Source organism: Lissotriton helveticus, chromosome 1_1, assembly GCF_964261635.1.
Source record: "Lissotriton helveticus chromosome 1_1, aLisHel1.1, whole genome shotgun sequence".
Taxonomy (NCBI): Eukaryota; Metazoa; Chordata; class Amphibia; order Caudata; family Salamandridae; genus Lissotriton; species Lissotriton helveticus.
In genome coordinates, this window is record NC_136057.1 from 1,993,619,601 (window position 1) to 1,993,636,609 (window position 17,009).

Below are 17,009 nucleotides of genomic sequence, written 5' to 3' on the forward strand. Positions count from 1 at the left end.
CACTCCATGGTGGCAATAGATGATTACTCGAAATATACTGAGGTAGAGGTGTTGTCATCCCTGAGTGCAGGAGAAGTCATACCAAAGCTGGAAAAGGTGATGGCCACTCATGGGCTCATCAAGGAGATTAAAACTGACAATGGTCCATCATTTCAGGAGCAGGAATTTGTATGTGACGTCTCTAGGAATAGTGCACAAAAAGATAACCCCCAAGTGACCACAAGCCAATGGAGAAGTGGAGCGCTTCATGAGAACTTTAAACAAGGTGATCCACATAGCAGTAGCCAATGGTAACTCTGTGGAACAGTCAATATATTCTTTCCTTAGTGATTACAGGCAGACTCCTCATACCACAACTGGGCCTCCCCCAGGACACCTGTCCATGGGACAAGTAGTAAGTGATTCCATTCCCCATCACCCCAGATGGGCTCCAGAGGAAGTGAATGAGCGCACTGGGGATTGCCAAAGGAAACGGGCCAATGATAAAGTCAGCCGACGGAGCAGAGCAGAAATATCTCATCTCTAAGTAGGAGATGTAGTTCTTGCCCAAGACCGACATCCAGAAAGCAAGTTCCGCCTACCATTTGAAAGAGATCCCTGGTGCATTGTTCAAGTTCGTGGCCTGCAAGTCACGGTCAGGAGAGGCCTGGAACTGCTCACCAGAAATGTATCAGCATTCAAAAAGTAGCATGGGTGTCCTGGCACTGAGAGTGATCCTCTGGAAGAAGGTTCCAGTGACCGAGCTTGGGAAGAATGGTCAGAAGCTGACCCTGCGTTGCTAGGAGCTAAGGGTGTGGATTTGTCTACATGACTCCAGGAGGTCGGTCAGGAGTCATCTGAGTCTCCCGTAATCATTGAAGGCAATAGTGAGTGCAGGGAAAGTCGCACTCAGTATAAACAGAGAAAAAACCCTGAGCCGTCTAGCAGACTAAGGGACTATGATTGTTAGAATGTTCCTTGATGGAACTGGGAGCTGGTGAGCTGCAGGATGCTAATATCCAGTTGGATATGGGGACTATTTCTCTAAAGGAAGTTTTTTGTTCTGTGTGTTGAAATCTATTTTTGGGGAGGAATGTTGTATCGCTCCTCGCGATCTCTTTGGTGGGTTTTGCTCACAATGATGCGTAGCCGTGGGGGTGTGTGGTGATCTCTCCCCGCCTATGTCACTGCTCCTGGTTTGGCCCGCTTAGCGCTGGTGTCAGTGAATAATTGGTTGTACGCGTGCGCCCAGCATCAGAGCCGAGACACGCGAGCAAAACTAAACATCAAGCTGTGTGTGCTCCTTCATTTACAGCCTACGCCACGCGGCCGGCGCTGAATTCATCGCGCGTATTAGCGCGATATAGATCCCCGGTCTGTGACCTCAGTATTCAAAGCCCAGACACAACACATGGGGCCCCTGTTTACTCATGGGCCATTTCACATGGGCACTAAACCACCCAAGTCTAGCAGCGTCCAATGAGCGGGCCTTTATATGCCCTCGCAGGCCTCAGGTGTCAGGGTTCAGTTTTTGTGTCAGTTGGCCCAGTGTAGTAAGTAAACTGCACCCACTTTCTTGCTAGAGAGGTAATTTATTAAGAGAGAGACAACAGAGATCCCATCGCTAGCTGGCCAAGTACAAACTGACTTTCCCAAGGTTCTAGGATGAGTCAGAGCCATCAGCGTTCTGGAATATACATGACATAGGGAAAGATCATAGAGTTAAGATTAAGAATACAAGTAATATACAACACCCAGCCCCCAATATCCGCTCCAGTAGGGGGATACCTTCTCACAATCTGCCTGTGTGGGCCGCAGTCACCCCTGGCCTACCTGTCTGCTCAGGGAGCCCGGTGCAGTCTTCTTGCCGATCGCCCGGGACCCTAGGCTCAGACTGAAGCTCACGATCAAGCTTCTGCGCTAGTCACCATCTTGCCCCCCGCCAGGGGTCCTCCTTATGAAACGCAAGCAATCCCAGACTGATTTTAGAGTTTATACTATGGCACCATGAGCATGGGCCCCAAATGTGGGCATATCAGTTTCACCTAAGGCACCTACTGCAGCAAGCAGCAAGGTAAAATCACATCTCTCTGATGTGGCATCACTCAGTCAGCAAAGAGAGGTCGAGCGGAAAGTCAAGTAGGAGATGAAGGCAAGAGATAGGCCCCTAGCGCTTCTTAGGGTAGACTACAAACGAGTTGTCTCATGTCAGGAGATGCACTTTCCTACAAACAGGTTTTAAGCTGTCATATCAAATCTGACATTTAAAAAAGCCCGCCTCATGACAATTTTAGAATTTGCATGAATTAAGGGAACAACATCCCCAAATGTAGGAGAAGGTGCAATACATAAAATGTACTTCACTCATATCAGTGCTCTGCAGGCCTGGCAATAAGCGGCTTTAAACATGGCACAAGCAGGTTTTTGTGCCGGGGTTTGTAAGGCTCTACAAGTGGTGCCATGGCCAGTTCAGTGGTGGCTGGTAAACATTTAGACTAGGAAAAGCTTAAGGGCTTCCAGTTGTGGGGTATATATACCCTTGTTAAATTGAGCCAACTGAAGTGAGTAATCATGAGTTCCTTGAGGGAGACCCAGAGAGGTGCACCTGGTATGAGTGTCGTATGCTTGGGCTAAAACATGTTTCTGAAGAGATACTCATAAAATATTCCACTACGTGGTTGGTAGCTACGTAAGCCTTATCTTCCCAGGGTTGCTGTGTGTTCACATTCCCCAAGACAACTCTAAATATGTTGGTCAAAAGATTAATTTCCGGGCATCAATTTCCGGTAAATTGGCTCCAGTGTTATAAGTACTAGCAAGAGTTCAATCCATGAGCTATGCAATTGCATGACTATTATTTCTTTTTTTAATTAATATAGCATCTTTCTTTATTTCTATGTTGCTTTTTCATTTGTCCACTCCATCTCCTTCCAAACAAGTAGATTCTCAATCATGTGACTGTGGATCTACTACAAAAGTGCAGGGTGGAATAATTAAAAGTTGCAGAGCTCTAACAATCTTAGGTTATAGCTATTAGAGCGAAACTGAACTTGCAGACTCACACAGGGAAACCGCCCCCCAATTTCCAAAGACCTTGCAGACAGGTCACACCAGTCTTACAGGCTCAGGCATCAGACATCAGTTGTGATAATGTCACAAAGCTTTATCAGTATAGCTGAGGAAATGCCACTGCCTTTCATGAAATAACAACCATAGTAGGAAGTGCCAACTAGCACCAAGTAAATAACACAAACATGAATGCTCACAGACCGAGCCTGAATTATCACTCACATAGAAGCTTTAAATATATTTTCGAACTACAAAAATTTAGTCTGCAAACATCATCCTGCATCTTTCTGAAAATGCCCGTATTTGTAATCAAATAAGTGACATTGTTCCTCCCCAAACCTTGTAATTTTCATAAAAGAGCGTTTTTATTGACTCCAAATGCCAACTGTTCATTTTAGCAGAATCATAATTGGTCCCCAAACATCAGCTTGTCCTTTTCATCAAGTTCTCACACATATTTCTATCACACATGTACAGTTTTACCATACATGCTAATGTAGCTCCATCACATTCCAGGGATGCTAATCACATACCAGTATTTTTCACCATTAGGTCAAGGGAGACCCTGTAATATCACAAATAACCCCTATATGCCAAACAACATACACCATTATGGCAAAGCCACCATGTTATTAGGTATGGGATCCATAATGTCAAGTAAGCCCAAAATATGCCAATGATGGCCATCATGCCAGAGAAACCCCAAAGCGGCACACATTTGCCTGACAATGCTAGGATGATTAAACTTATTTCTGGTGAATTTCCAAAATGAGAACAACTCTTTCCTCATAAAATTGGAGGACATTTTGCAAAATAGGCATCAGAAGTGATAAATCAGAAATAGTATAAGAATGTAGGCACGAGAAAAAAGGTACTAAGAATAGAGATAGGAAAAGTGGAGAAACGGTTACTTGAGTATAGGTTGAAGTAGAGGCTCTAGTGTTTAGGCACAGAGGCAAATAGTAGGGTATATTTGGGACTAAAGGCAATAGGATTTAGGCAGAGGTAGAGACAGTGGGATAGAGGGGGAGAGGTACTAGGGTAGAGGTATGTGTAGAGATAACAGGGAATAAGTAGTGATAGGAGTTGAGGTACTGGGGTACAGGCAGGGGTTAGGTGCTAGACAATGGATGGACCGTAGGTCAAAGAGAGCTGGAGCCATGTAAGAAATCTGCCAAAGATAAATTAACATACAGTAGCCACCGTAGGTGTCTTCTGTGTTACTGTGGTCAACTGCAGTGTTCCATTATCTTTCCTTGGCATTTTGTCCTAGGTAGCATCCTCATTGTCTCTCTCTTTGGTATTTTTGCCTCAGTTGGCATCCTTTGCATCTCTATCCTCTCTATCACCTTGCAACACTTGATTTCTTTACTGCCTCTGCCTGCCACCCGTGCTTTTTTTCTCTTTTAGTCCTTGTTTTTTTTGTTGCTCTCTGATCTTCCTTACCCTTTTCTCTTTTAGTCCTTTGCCATGTTGTTGAATACGGAGTTGCTCTTGAGAAAGCTTGTGTCTTCAGTTCCTATCTCCCTCTTCAATTCATTACAAGCAGTAGGAGGATTGCAGCTGCAATAGGGCGCTTTTGGAAAGATCTTTAAGACTGCTTGGCAGTATCCGTTACACTCTAATCTTAACCCGGATGTTGTTTGCTTACATAAATTAGGTACTTTCTTATAGAGGCTGCTCATGTGAAATGCTTGCATGTTCGCTAAATGAGAATATTTTCTTTCTTGGAATCCAAATGGACTATAGAACTGGTACCCTCTGACCCATGGAAGACCAGAAGATGCCAGAGAGAAGAATTCTGACTTTCATTGTGGAAGAAACAACTGTCTTATACCCCACCGATAAGGGTCTGGGAGAGTTAAGAGATCAGAACCAAATCAAAGGGTTGTCCAGAAACCTATAAAGCATACCATGACTAGACGGATAAATCACAAATAATCAGTAGAAGAGACCGCTGAAGAATAGAGAATGAAGGTATAAATTGAAACTTTTCAAATCTGTTGCTCCTCAGCATTGAGGATAACATTGATTAACCAAATGGATTACAACTACGAAGCATTAAACATGGTTTCACTGGGACGCAGAAGATTAATTTTGCACATTTCTGAGAAGGCTGGAAGACTTTGTGGACTCCAAATGTTCCTACTGATAAAGAGGTGCTCAACCTAAAGTGAGAAACAAAAATTGAAAAACTGATCCTTAGAAACCAACCTATTTGTAAGCCTAAGTGTAGCTCAGAAGCACACATATATTTGTCAATCAGGCCCTGTCACCAAATCTTCTTGCAGAGAGAGATCATTCCTGTGTGTGTATAAATGGATATGCAAGTGAAGTTGCCAAAGTGGCAGAAGATCCTAGGAGGACTCCTAGATATTTTTGTGATTAGTGGGAAATGTACTGAAAAGTATGCAGATTCTTTTCTCTCCAATTTTGAGGAAGAAAGGAAATGAAGTTGCGGATAACTGTGCAATAACCTTAGATTGTTTTAAATCTATTTAATGGATCATTTCCATTAGCAAAGAGATCTATAATCTTGAGAACTCTTTTATTTCCTATATAACGTGGCTGGACACATCTCCACATGCAACACACCATTGAATAAAGCACTGCAGCAGCAGATGAAGATGGAGAAATAAACAAGCATTTGCAATGTAATAGATCTCGCATGACTGAAAGTTTGAGCTATTGGCGTTGCAAATGATAATGTTTGTTGGGTTGTTTCTTTTATTGAAAAATATCCCAGCAGTAGCATAAGTAATACAATAAAGCAAGCAAGAAAAAGGTTCAGTACCACAGGCTATTACTAGGTGTCCCTGTTGAGTTGTACGGGACTGCTATTAGCCATATTAGGTACTACACCCTTACTTATGCTACTGCTGGGATATTAGTTAACAAAATAAAATCTAACATTGTTATTTGCAATGCCAGTAGCTTAAACTTTCAGTAATGCAAGACCTGTTGAATTGCAAATGAATAGAAATGTTTTCTTGATTAAACACTTTTATACTACAAAAAACATATACAATTATATATGAATAATACTTAAACGGAACAAATTGAATTGGAGGATGGCCATTGTATACATAACGGATTGTATAAAATATTAACTTAAAAAATGGGCTTAGAAAAAGTAACAAGTAATTGAGTAAAGGGAAAGTATTGTTCCATTTTAAAAGATAATACTGCTGGTGCTAGGCTGTTTCAGAGTAGCCACCATGGTAACAAAACCATGTCTGAATGGATGTTCTTTTATGCATGGTTCCATATTAGATGCCATAATTACTGCTTCACAAAGGCAAGAGGCATTGATCAGAGGTGGTCACACTGATTAGTCTAACATTCAGATCAGTTGACGCTCTGCTGGCTCGGTCACCCTATCTAGGAAATTCTCACTGCATGGTTACTTATGCCACTTCAATTAACCCCAGAAATGAAACTGTGCATTTTTGAACTTTTCTCAACGTGTGCAGAAAAACCACTCACCTCATTTTCATTATGAATGCGTGATGAGTTAAGTGTTCCCGTGTGTACAGAAAGTACAGAATGATAAGGAAAATAAAATGAGGTCTGGTAAGAGGTGATCAAAGGAGTGCAAGATGAGCTGAAGCTTTATGACTGAGAGGATATGGGGTTTCGCACAGGAACCAAAAGATACATACCCTAATTATTAACTTCCTTTATATACAGTTCCATACTGCACTGTTGCCATTTCGAAGCAGTGTAAATAATGGATGTTACTATTACCCAATTTAATGTACTAAATTTACTCACCTTCAGAAGGATGGAAGGCAGAGTCGGCCATGCTACGATTTGGATACTATCACAACTTTTTTCCAGCAGAACATTCAACTTATTGAACTATCCTTCCGGCAAATTAATCCAATTACAGGTGCAAAAGAAAAACTCAAGGATGATGACAGCATAAGCAATGACCGAAGTAAGTCTTGCACCAATATTATGGAGCATGTGTCTCGCCGGTCCGCTCTAAATCACCCCATCACTACAACAACCTCTATTAAAAGCACCACTGCAGGTACAAGCCACACTAAATGTAGGACCAAACCACTATCACCAATTCCCTAGAATTTTTGGCACAATGACAGCCATTAGTAACCCTTGAAAATCAGTAATGTGCTGAATTTCTAGCAATGTGCAGCACTCCCTCCTTTCCCCCATTCCGATACCTGTTTTATACACTAATACCATCAGTTGTGGCCTAGGGCCTGATAGAACCAGCAAAACCAATAGTAGCAACTGCTTATAGTCTAAACAAACTGCAGGCATTAAATGAGGCTTATGAAAAGCTTACGCTAAACAGGCAATGTGTCTAGGACAAGTAGACTAATTATCAGGTAATTGCAGAAAAATATTTAGAAGAGTCAGGGGAACAGAAAGCAAGCCTAAGCTTACCTACTGGCCCTAAAAGAGAGACTTTGTCTGTAACAAGCTTGAGCACCATCCATCGTTCCATCTGGAGGGAAGCAAGAGAACACTAATGACTTTGAGTCACATAGGGCCTGATTCCCAAAGGTAAGCTTAATCTTTTGTCTAAGTTTACGTTTTGTTTGGTTTTCACAAGGTAGGTGTTAACAGCAAGTTCACAACTATGGAAGTTCTGTGGGAGCAGAAATTCTGCACATAAAAAGACAGGGCAGGTCTCCACAATCGTAAACTTACTATTAACTCAGATCTTGTGAATACCAAACAAAATATAAACTTACGCAACTGTGTAAGTTTACTTTTGTGAATCAGGGCCTAATTATGACTGGTCTGTTAAATTACGATCTATGGACACACGGGATAACTTTTTACTGCAACCGGTAATTACTAGCTAACGTTTTACTGTGGTATTAGGAGGAGGTAGGAGGAAGAATGTTATATTTGAATGTAAGAAGCTAGAGCGTTGAAGCTAAACTCAGACAAACAGTAACAGAGCAGGAAGCCAAGAAAAAAAATAGTACCCTAAAGAACAGATAAAGAACCAAAGCGGAATGGGAGGAACAGAAGAGAGAAAGGAGGGACAACCCAGTAGGACTGACCACTAGCAAGCAAGAGTTAGACAAATCAAAAGCAATGGCAAGAAATGGGAGGGACTTGAAGTCCACTGACTAATTAAAGCAGGTCCCGAAGAGACAGTGCCTGCATGTCTGCCTTGACCTAAAAAACAAAAGACATATGAAGCTCATTTCAAAACAGAAAAAAATATGAAGCAGGGACACCACACCCCAGTAAAATAAAAAAGAAAACAAACAAACAGAAGTGGGTGAAAGTATGTGGGGACAGTCCACAGAAGCCAAAATTGGTATTATTTCTGGCACAAAGGCTGTTTCAGGTCTGATCCCTACCCATGGGCCAACCTTCTTGTATGATGCAGTGTGCAGTACAGAGGAGTGTAATGTACTAGCTAGGTGGTTTACTTTCAGCTACCTTTTGGTCAGTTGTCCAATCACTTCATTGTGAAATTATAAGTGTACTTTTTTCCCTTTTATTTCCCAAACTAATGTGACTCTGATCCCGTTAGGACACATTAGGGTTAGAGTAGGGTAGGGATCTTTCTTGAAGAATGCACTTGGCAGTGGGCAGAAATATTTTGAAATGACATTAGGGGAATGCATTACACAACCCCCTCAGGCCATTGTTTTTACCTATGCGAATGAAGGGTTTAGATTACAAAATCTAATTTATCCACCCTTCACACATTTTTAAACATTTTCTTCCTCTTTTTTGTTACCCACACCGACAGGGTTGGTGAGTCACAGAAAATGCCTGATTACACTATTCTGGAGTAACATTGTTTTACTCCATACCAGTGTATATGAATGTCAGATCCAAAAAATACTCCGTACTGTTTAGAGTGACTCAGTATTCAAAATATCATGGATTGGAATACGGCCCTAGTGATCTCCAGTGGCTGATGTTAATTCAACCATGCTTTTCATCACTAAGGGGCTGATTAGGATAGTGAGTGGTCGGAACGCCACCCACTATATGGCAGTCAAGAGCATGCAGCAGTCTGACCGCCCAATTACGATGCATCTGCTGGGCCAGCTGTGGCCCGTGCAAGTGATCCAGCGGCCTATAGAAAATATGCCATAAGCAATGCTACCCAACTCTACAACCTACTACCTAAATATATCTCTAACTCATGGACCCATTAATCAAACATGACATATTTTGACCTACTGAATCAGGTGATCAAATTAAACCTAAATACACCTTATTTACAAAATATATATAAACTATATACAACCGCGGTAAATGTTGACATCATTAAACAAACCCTAACTATTTAAATGACCACCATGGCGATGGCATCTAGCTAATAGTAACCTACGCTTCTGAATAACCAAGACCAGCTTGTTTCAAAAGTAAGATTTTTATTAACTAATTGTAGATAATTCAAAATATAGTTTCATAAATGCAATTTTATTAGAATTATAGTAAGCATGTTTGAAAAGTGTCATAAGAAAATTACAGTTATAAGCAAGAAATTATAAGTTTAGCATTTCTAAAAAAATCCTAAGTCCCTAACTAAGCTAAATAAATGAAAAGATAAAGTTCTTTGAGGATTCTTACGTGCTCCACGCAAAGTCCAGCAGCACGACACCCTCATCGGAAAGTCAGAAAGCAGCAGCCAGCCCATCCCCAGGCATGGACTTTTTATACCTTTCTATGCTAGCTAATCTAAGTAAAGGAAAATTTTCTGCAAACGACGATGTCTCATTGGACGAAGAGTGACAAGTGACATGTCACCTACATTTCAAAACTTCCATTCGGTCATATTCTTTGGGACCATTGTCTTTCTTGTACGTGTTCCAAAGCTTCCTTGGTTTGCAACAATTTTAACAAGAGTTCTCACTGACTCCATTGCACTTCCGCGGATGCCAAGTTAACAAAATTGTTCTTTTCTACCGGTTTCTGACCTTGGCCACGTCCGACAGAATGATGACAACACATCATCTTTGCTGAGTGAATGCAATTTTGATGGAAAACTTTTCTTTCACAGAGACATCTCGTGCTCCTTGCAGAATTAAATTCATCGTTTAGCAAACTCGAGCAAACTAGGCCCAAAAGCAGGCAACTTATTTTCTAGTATAAAACAAACACAAGAAAAGTATTAATGTAAGAAATATTGTTTATTCTGTTTCCACCCTTCGTTTACTAATTAATTAACCCACCCAATTAGTCTAATGTTACCTAGCACCAAGCAACAAATAAGCAGCATTTTATATCTACCAGTCTTCATGAATCCATAAAAACCTTATGTGCACCTAGAATAGTAGAAATGACATCACATAGACAAGGAAAGCAAAATAAGCACACGCTCTTTTAAATCTGCTGCAGTTTAGTAATGACAAAACGAAAACGACAAATTAATGTATTATTTTTTTGCACGAAAAAAAGATGCAACATTTATGCACGTTTATGAGCACACGTGTTACTAACCCCATGTGTAAAGTTTAATCTAGGTTGTGTTAGCAAAACACACCATAAAACGTTAATATTATTATTTATGTTATGGAAATGTGACTTCACGAGTTTAAACAGATTTCTGTTTTCTATCTCGCTCCATCAACTCCCTCATCTGGTGATTAACAAATCACCACACCACCACCCAAAATTTGGAATTTGTAAACTTTCTGGAAAATGATTCAAATTCATCTGTGTCAGTATTTCTAAAAATCTGTTTCTGCAAAATCCTTGCAGTTATCATAACGAGCTCTGTGTAATTCCTGCAACTCAATCTCCCTCTCCTCTTCTTTTTTGAGTTTATAAATTCTTCTCTCTTCCTTCATTTGTCTCTTTCTCTTATGCAACAAACAACCAATTTTTGTCAAAATGAAAATGAATATTATCACAATCAAAGGTGCCAAAATCTTGCCAAGAACTGAACTTCCAATGTCATGAAACCAATTTTTGATTGATTGGAATCTTTTTGAAAGTCTTTCTGTAAAATCTTCTTCCTCTAATGGAATTATCTCTGAATGCATCTCTGTGATGTTTTTAATGTACATCTCAAGGTTCTTACTTTCATCAGGGATATATGTGCAACAATGTTGCACATGTAAAATGCCACAAACTCCTCCCTCTTTTGCCAGGAGTATGTCTAAAGCAAGGCGATCTTGAATCACCATGGATCTGATTGCAATGACCTCAACATTCACTAATTGGAAACCATCAGCTGTGTCAGTTGACAATCTGTCAACAATTGTGGACAATTTTCTGATTCTACCTGAGTTCAGGGTTATACCTACGATAGGTATCACTGCTTGAAAAATATCTCCCAAAACTTCTGTAAAAGTTTCTCTTTTAGCCCTATTTACATAATTATGAATTTTGAACAAACCTTCTGAATCTCTGTCAACATGAAATATCTTGGGAAACACAATCCCAACATAACAAGTTCCATACCAATGGTCAGGAAGGTTGTAATAAGCTTTGTCACCACACACAAAATAAATTCCAGGGAAAATTGGATCTTTTCCACCTTTAAATCCCCAACCTCCCATGATCTGATAAGTATCTTCACAATTACTTGCACCCACAAAGTAGTTATCAAAAAGTGTATTGTCTCTTCTAATGCAAAGCTTACCACTAACTGGTTTGTCTATGTGAATTGCAACATTATCAAGCATTTTGCCATTTAGCTTCTCATCCTCTTTCTGCCAGAACCTAGACTTAGTCTGCTTGACTATTTCATTTCTCTTGTAGATTGCTCTCCTCTCTTCAACTAGGTTCAAAAACTTCTTTCCTTCAGTACTTAGTTTGCAGGTTAGATTGTTCTTGTAAGCATACTCATAGGTGAGTTCATTAGTGACAAGGAAAAATTCCCTCATCTGTTTCGCTTTTTTATGCTTATTTAAAGCACCCTCAATTTTTAAATTAACAAAAATCACGTCAAAATCTGAATAATAGTATTCTAAGCGTCCAGTCTGATAGAACAAGCTAGTTAACATACTGCATGTCACACCATATGTAAGAGGAAGCATATTGTATGTCACTCCCTCAGAAACAGAAGCAGGTAATTTAACACAGACATAGCAGTCTTTTGCATCCATTACCTTGACATATTCACTCAAAAGCTTTGTGAATGTATTGCTTGAAAAATCACTGATAGATTTATCCTGATGAATGTTAGGTTGATGATCAATAACTTTACCAGTTACACTATGTTTGTTTTGACTAACTGAAGTTTTGCTTGTCATATTGGCTTTGTGAAAATCCTTGTTAATTTCAAATGGAATAATAACAGCTAAAACTAACCAGAGCAGAATTAGAATGAGCAGACACACCAGAGTCATCTTACAGCATCTCTTAAAAATTGAACATCTTGAAGTACTCTGTTCCATAACGTAAGGCATCTTTGGTTAGTTTTGCCTCAAAAAGAAAACATTAAAACTATTTTAAAAATTTAACTAAAAGAATTATTATTTACACCCCCCTTTTAAAATATATATATTTTTTTTTTTAAACCCTAACAGTATTTCTTCGACCTTATGTCACAAATGAATTTTCTTCAACTAAACAACTTTTCTTCGACCTTGTGTCATCTAACAAGATTTCTTCGGCCTTTTGCCAAAAATTAAAACCCAAACCCCAATTAAAATTTCTGTACTTCAATCATTGTCACTGATTTCTTCAATTTCTTCTTCTTCTTGACTACTATCGTAAATGTCAATGACAGGTGGAATTACTAGATAAGTCCACTCAGGTGATTTGTACTTTTGATTTGGCCTTATAATCCTCTTTCCTTTCCTTGTCACAACTTCAATTTTTCTTCCAATACCAACTTCCTTTTCAGAATCCTTTTGACTACTGATTTCTTCCACCTGCTCCCTCGGTTTCTTAATCAACCTAACTCTCAATCTTCCACCAGGCCAGAAATCTGCCTTTCTCACAAACTTTCTCTTTGGTTCTGAAGTTTTCGTCTCAGACTACCAGGACCTTTTCTTCGAACTCCTATTTTCACCATCCACGTCACTTTCTCCAGTATCACTGTCTGAAACTTCAATTATTGACTCAGGAACTTCTCTATTCGGCAGTTTCACTCCTTCAGGAACTATACTTTGTCTTCCATCACTGGTACTCGGTAATACGTCTTCCTCCTCCTCTTCAATTACCTCCAACTTCCCAGATTCTGGACTTCCGTTCCTTACTTCAGAGTTTAACTTCTGCTTTTGGATACTCTCCTGGTCAGAAATTTCTTTTGGCTCAGCCTCACTGTCTTCAATGGAAATTACTCCATTAATCTTCTTGACTGAATCCTCAGTCGTTTTTCCTTCTGATAGATTCTCTTCTTCTCCGGAATCTATTTCAATTATTTCAGAGCTTTTTCTTGTCAATTCTTCATTCACAGGCACAGGTTCCAGATGTCGACCTCCCTGTCGATCTTCAGTCTCTGGATTTGTTTCACCTTCTACTTCTGAATCAGAATCTTCTGTAGTATCACTTTCTACATCAGAACTCTCAGGAGTAGGCACTGGAATGGTATGACTAGGATGTATCCACCTTTTCAATCCTCTACATTTCACTGCGTTTGTAGTGACCAGAATTATTTGTCTAGGCTTCTGCCACCTAGGAGCCAAACAATTTCTTCTCCGATGTACTTTTGTTCTGACCCAATCACCAGGTCTCAAATCATGTGTCAGAACATTCTCATTTGATTGTGCGTCAGTTCCCACCTGATTAGACACAGAAGTCACTATATCAGATAACCTTTTACAGTAATCCAAAATAGCACTGTCATTTATGCTCAACAGTTTGCCTACAGGTACAAAAGCCTGCCTCATGACTCTTCCCATCAGTATTTCATGAGGACTCAAACCTGTCTTTTTATCAGGTGTACTTCTCAATGACATTAAAACAAGTGGAAGAGCATCGGTCCACTTTACACCTGTTTCCAGACACATTTTTCCAATCCTGTTTTTAATTGTCCCATTAATCTGCTCAACCACCCCAGATGCCTCTGGTCTGTATGCACAGTGTATTTTCTGCTCAATGCTTAATGCCTCACATATCAGCTTCATCAGTTTATTATCAAAATGGCTTCCTCCATCACTCTCAATAGTGACTGGAAAACCGTACCTTGGGATGATTTCTCTCAGTAGCAATTTTGCCACTGTGATTGAATCACAATGTCGTGTAGGAAATGCTTCCACCCATCTTGAAAATAAACAAACAATTACAAGAACATATTTCAGACAATTGTGTAGGGGCATTTCAATGAAATCCATCTGCAATCTGGTAAAAGGACCACCCTCTCGACCAATTACTCCTGTACCTACCACTGATTTTCTGTTTGGGTTCATTTGTTGGCATGACAAACACCTTTGACAAAAAGACTCTGCAATCGTTCTGAATTTAGTATTGAACCAAGTCTCTCGGAAAAGTCTGATCATAGAATCTCTTCCAAGGTGTGCTGGGCCATGATACAATCTGGCCATATCAGCAATCAAACAGTTTGGTAAGACTACTCTGCCATCTTTATAGACCCACACTCCATCCTCATCACGTGGTCTACAATCTGCTCGTAACCATAGATCTTTTTCCTCATCATCTGCTTCATTTTGCAAGTCTCTGATCTCATTCCATGTTTCTACCACTGTTGTTAGCATTAATGAATTTGAATCAGTTTCTTTACTCTTTTCCCGATTGTATGCACAACCTTTTCTTGCGCAGTACTTTGCTGTCTCATCTGCATAGGCATTGCCTTTTGAGATATAATCCACTCCTTTTGTGTGCGCAGCACACTTTACAATTGCGATTTCTTTCGGCAACTGTATGGCTTCAATTAATCTTTTGATGAAAACTGCATTTTTAATTGGTGACCCTGCTAAGGTCAAATAACCTCTCTGAGACCAGAGTTGTCCATAATCATGCACAACCCCATACCCATACTGACTATCAGAAATGATGGTAACTCTTATATCTTTTGATATTTCACAAGCACGAATCAAAGCAATCAATTCAGCCACCTGTGCTGAACGAATTCCTTCAAGACATGATGCTTCTTCAACATCCGCAACTGTCCAGACTGAGTATGATGCCTTCAAAACACCTCCCTCTGTCCTTAGACAGGAGCCATCCACAAAGTAGACAACATCTGATTCAGGTAAAGGTACATCTTTGATGTCCTGCCTTGGTTTGGTGCAAAATTCCATGACATCCAAACACTCATGTTCCACTTCATTTTCATCAACAATTTCAGAATCAGGCAGTAATGTAGAAGGATTCAGATTCAAACATCTTGAAATGGAAACATTATCTGCTCCCAGTATGATTTTCTCATACTTTGTCAATCTGCTGCTTGTTAAATGTTGAGTTTTACCTCTTGTCAGTAATATTTCAACTGAATGAGGCACAAAAACCTTCACAGGAAATCCCATTATAATTCCTTCGCTCTGCTCAAGACTGACACTTGTAGCTGCAACTGCTTTCAAACATCCTGGTAATGCTTTTGCAATAGGATCAAGAACTGCAGAAAAATATGCAATGGGTTTCTTTAGATTCCCATGTCTCTGAATTAACACAGACAATGCACATCCTTCTCTCTCACTGCAATACAGTTCAAAATCTTTCTCATAATTCGGCATACCCAAAGCAGGAGCTTGACATAAGCTCTTTTTCAGGTTTTCAAAAGATTCCATTTCAGCCTCATTGAGAATAATTGGATCCTTTACATCAGACCTTGTCAGTCTCTGTAGTGGTTTCGCAATCACCGAAAATCCACTTATCCATTGTCGACAGTAACCAACCATTCCCAAAAACATTTGAACCTGTCTCTGTGTTCTGGGTGGTTGCATTGCTTGAATCATTTTTATTCTCTCAACTGTCACCTGTCTTTTTCCCTTTGCAATTCTGTGACCAAGATATTTCACCTCTTGTTTGCAAAACTGTAATTTTGCTGGAGACACTTTATGTCCCTCGTCTGCAAGATGATTCAAAAGTGTTATTGTGTCCGTCACACAATTTTCTCTCGTTTTAGCAGCTATCAACAAATCGTCGATATACTGCACCAACGTAGACCTACCAGGTAAGTCTAAATTCTCCAAAGACCTTTTTAACAACTCATTAAAGATTGAAGGACTCTCTGTATACCCTTGAGGGATTCTACACCATGCGAGGGTCCTACTCTGGAATCTGAAAGCAAAAATTTCCTGACTCTCTGGATGTAGAGGAACAGTAAAGAATGCATTGCAAAGATCAATGACAGTGTACCATTCAGCATCGTGTGGAATCTGATATAAGATCACTGCTGGGTTTGGAACCACAGGACAACATGGAACAACAATCTGATTAACCTTTCTTAAATCCTGAACTATCCTGTACGTTCCATTCGACTTATTAATTCCCATAATCGGTGAGTTACAAGAGCTACTCTCAATCTCTTTTAAAACACCTTGTTTAATGAATTTTTCAATCACAGGTATGACTCCCTCAATTGTCTCTGCTTTCATCTTGTATTTAGGTATATTAGGGAATTCTATTCCCTGCTTCAGTGTAATTTTGACTGGATCGACATGTTTCATCAGACCCATCTCATTCCCAGTCAAATCCCAAATTTCAGATTTCACTGTTTCCTTGAGCTCTTCTGGTAGATTTTCTTTTTCAAATGCAGGAAACAATTTTGTTTCCTCTGCTTCCATTAACATCATTGTCAATCTGTACAAGCCATCTTCCTCCATTGTTTGTAATTCAACTCCTTCAGGAGAACAATATATTCTGCAATTCATCTTGCACAGTATATCTCTGCCCAATAGATTCACCGGACTACTGTTACAAACCACAAATCTGTGTTTGTCTTTGAAATTTCCAATTTCAACTGGTACTGGATCTGTCAAATCAGTCCTGATTTGTTGATTGCTTACTCCTACAACTTGGATGGTATCCCCAGAGAGAGGTAGGTTTTCAATTTCCACTGATCTAACAGTAGAACGGGTAGCACCAGTGTCCACTAG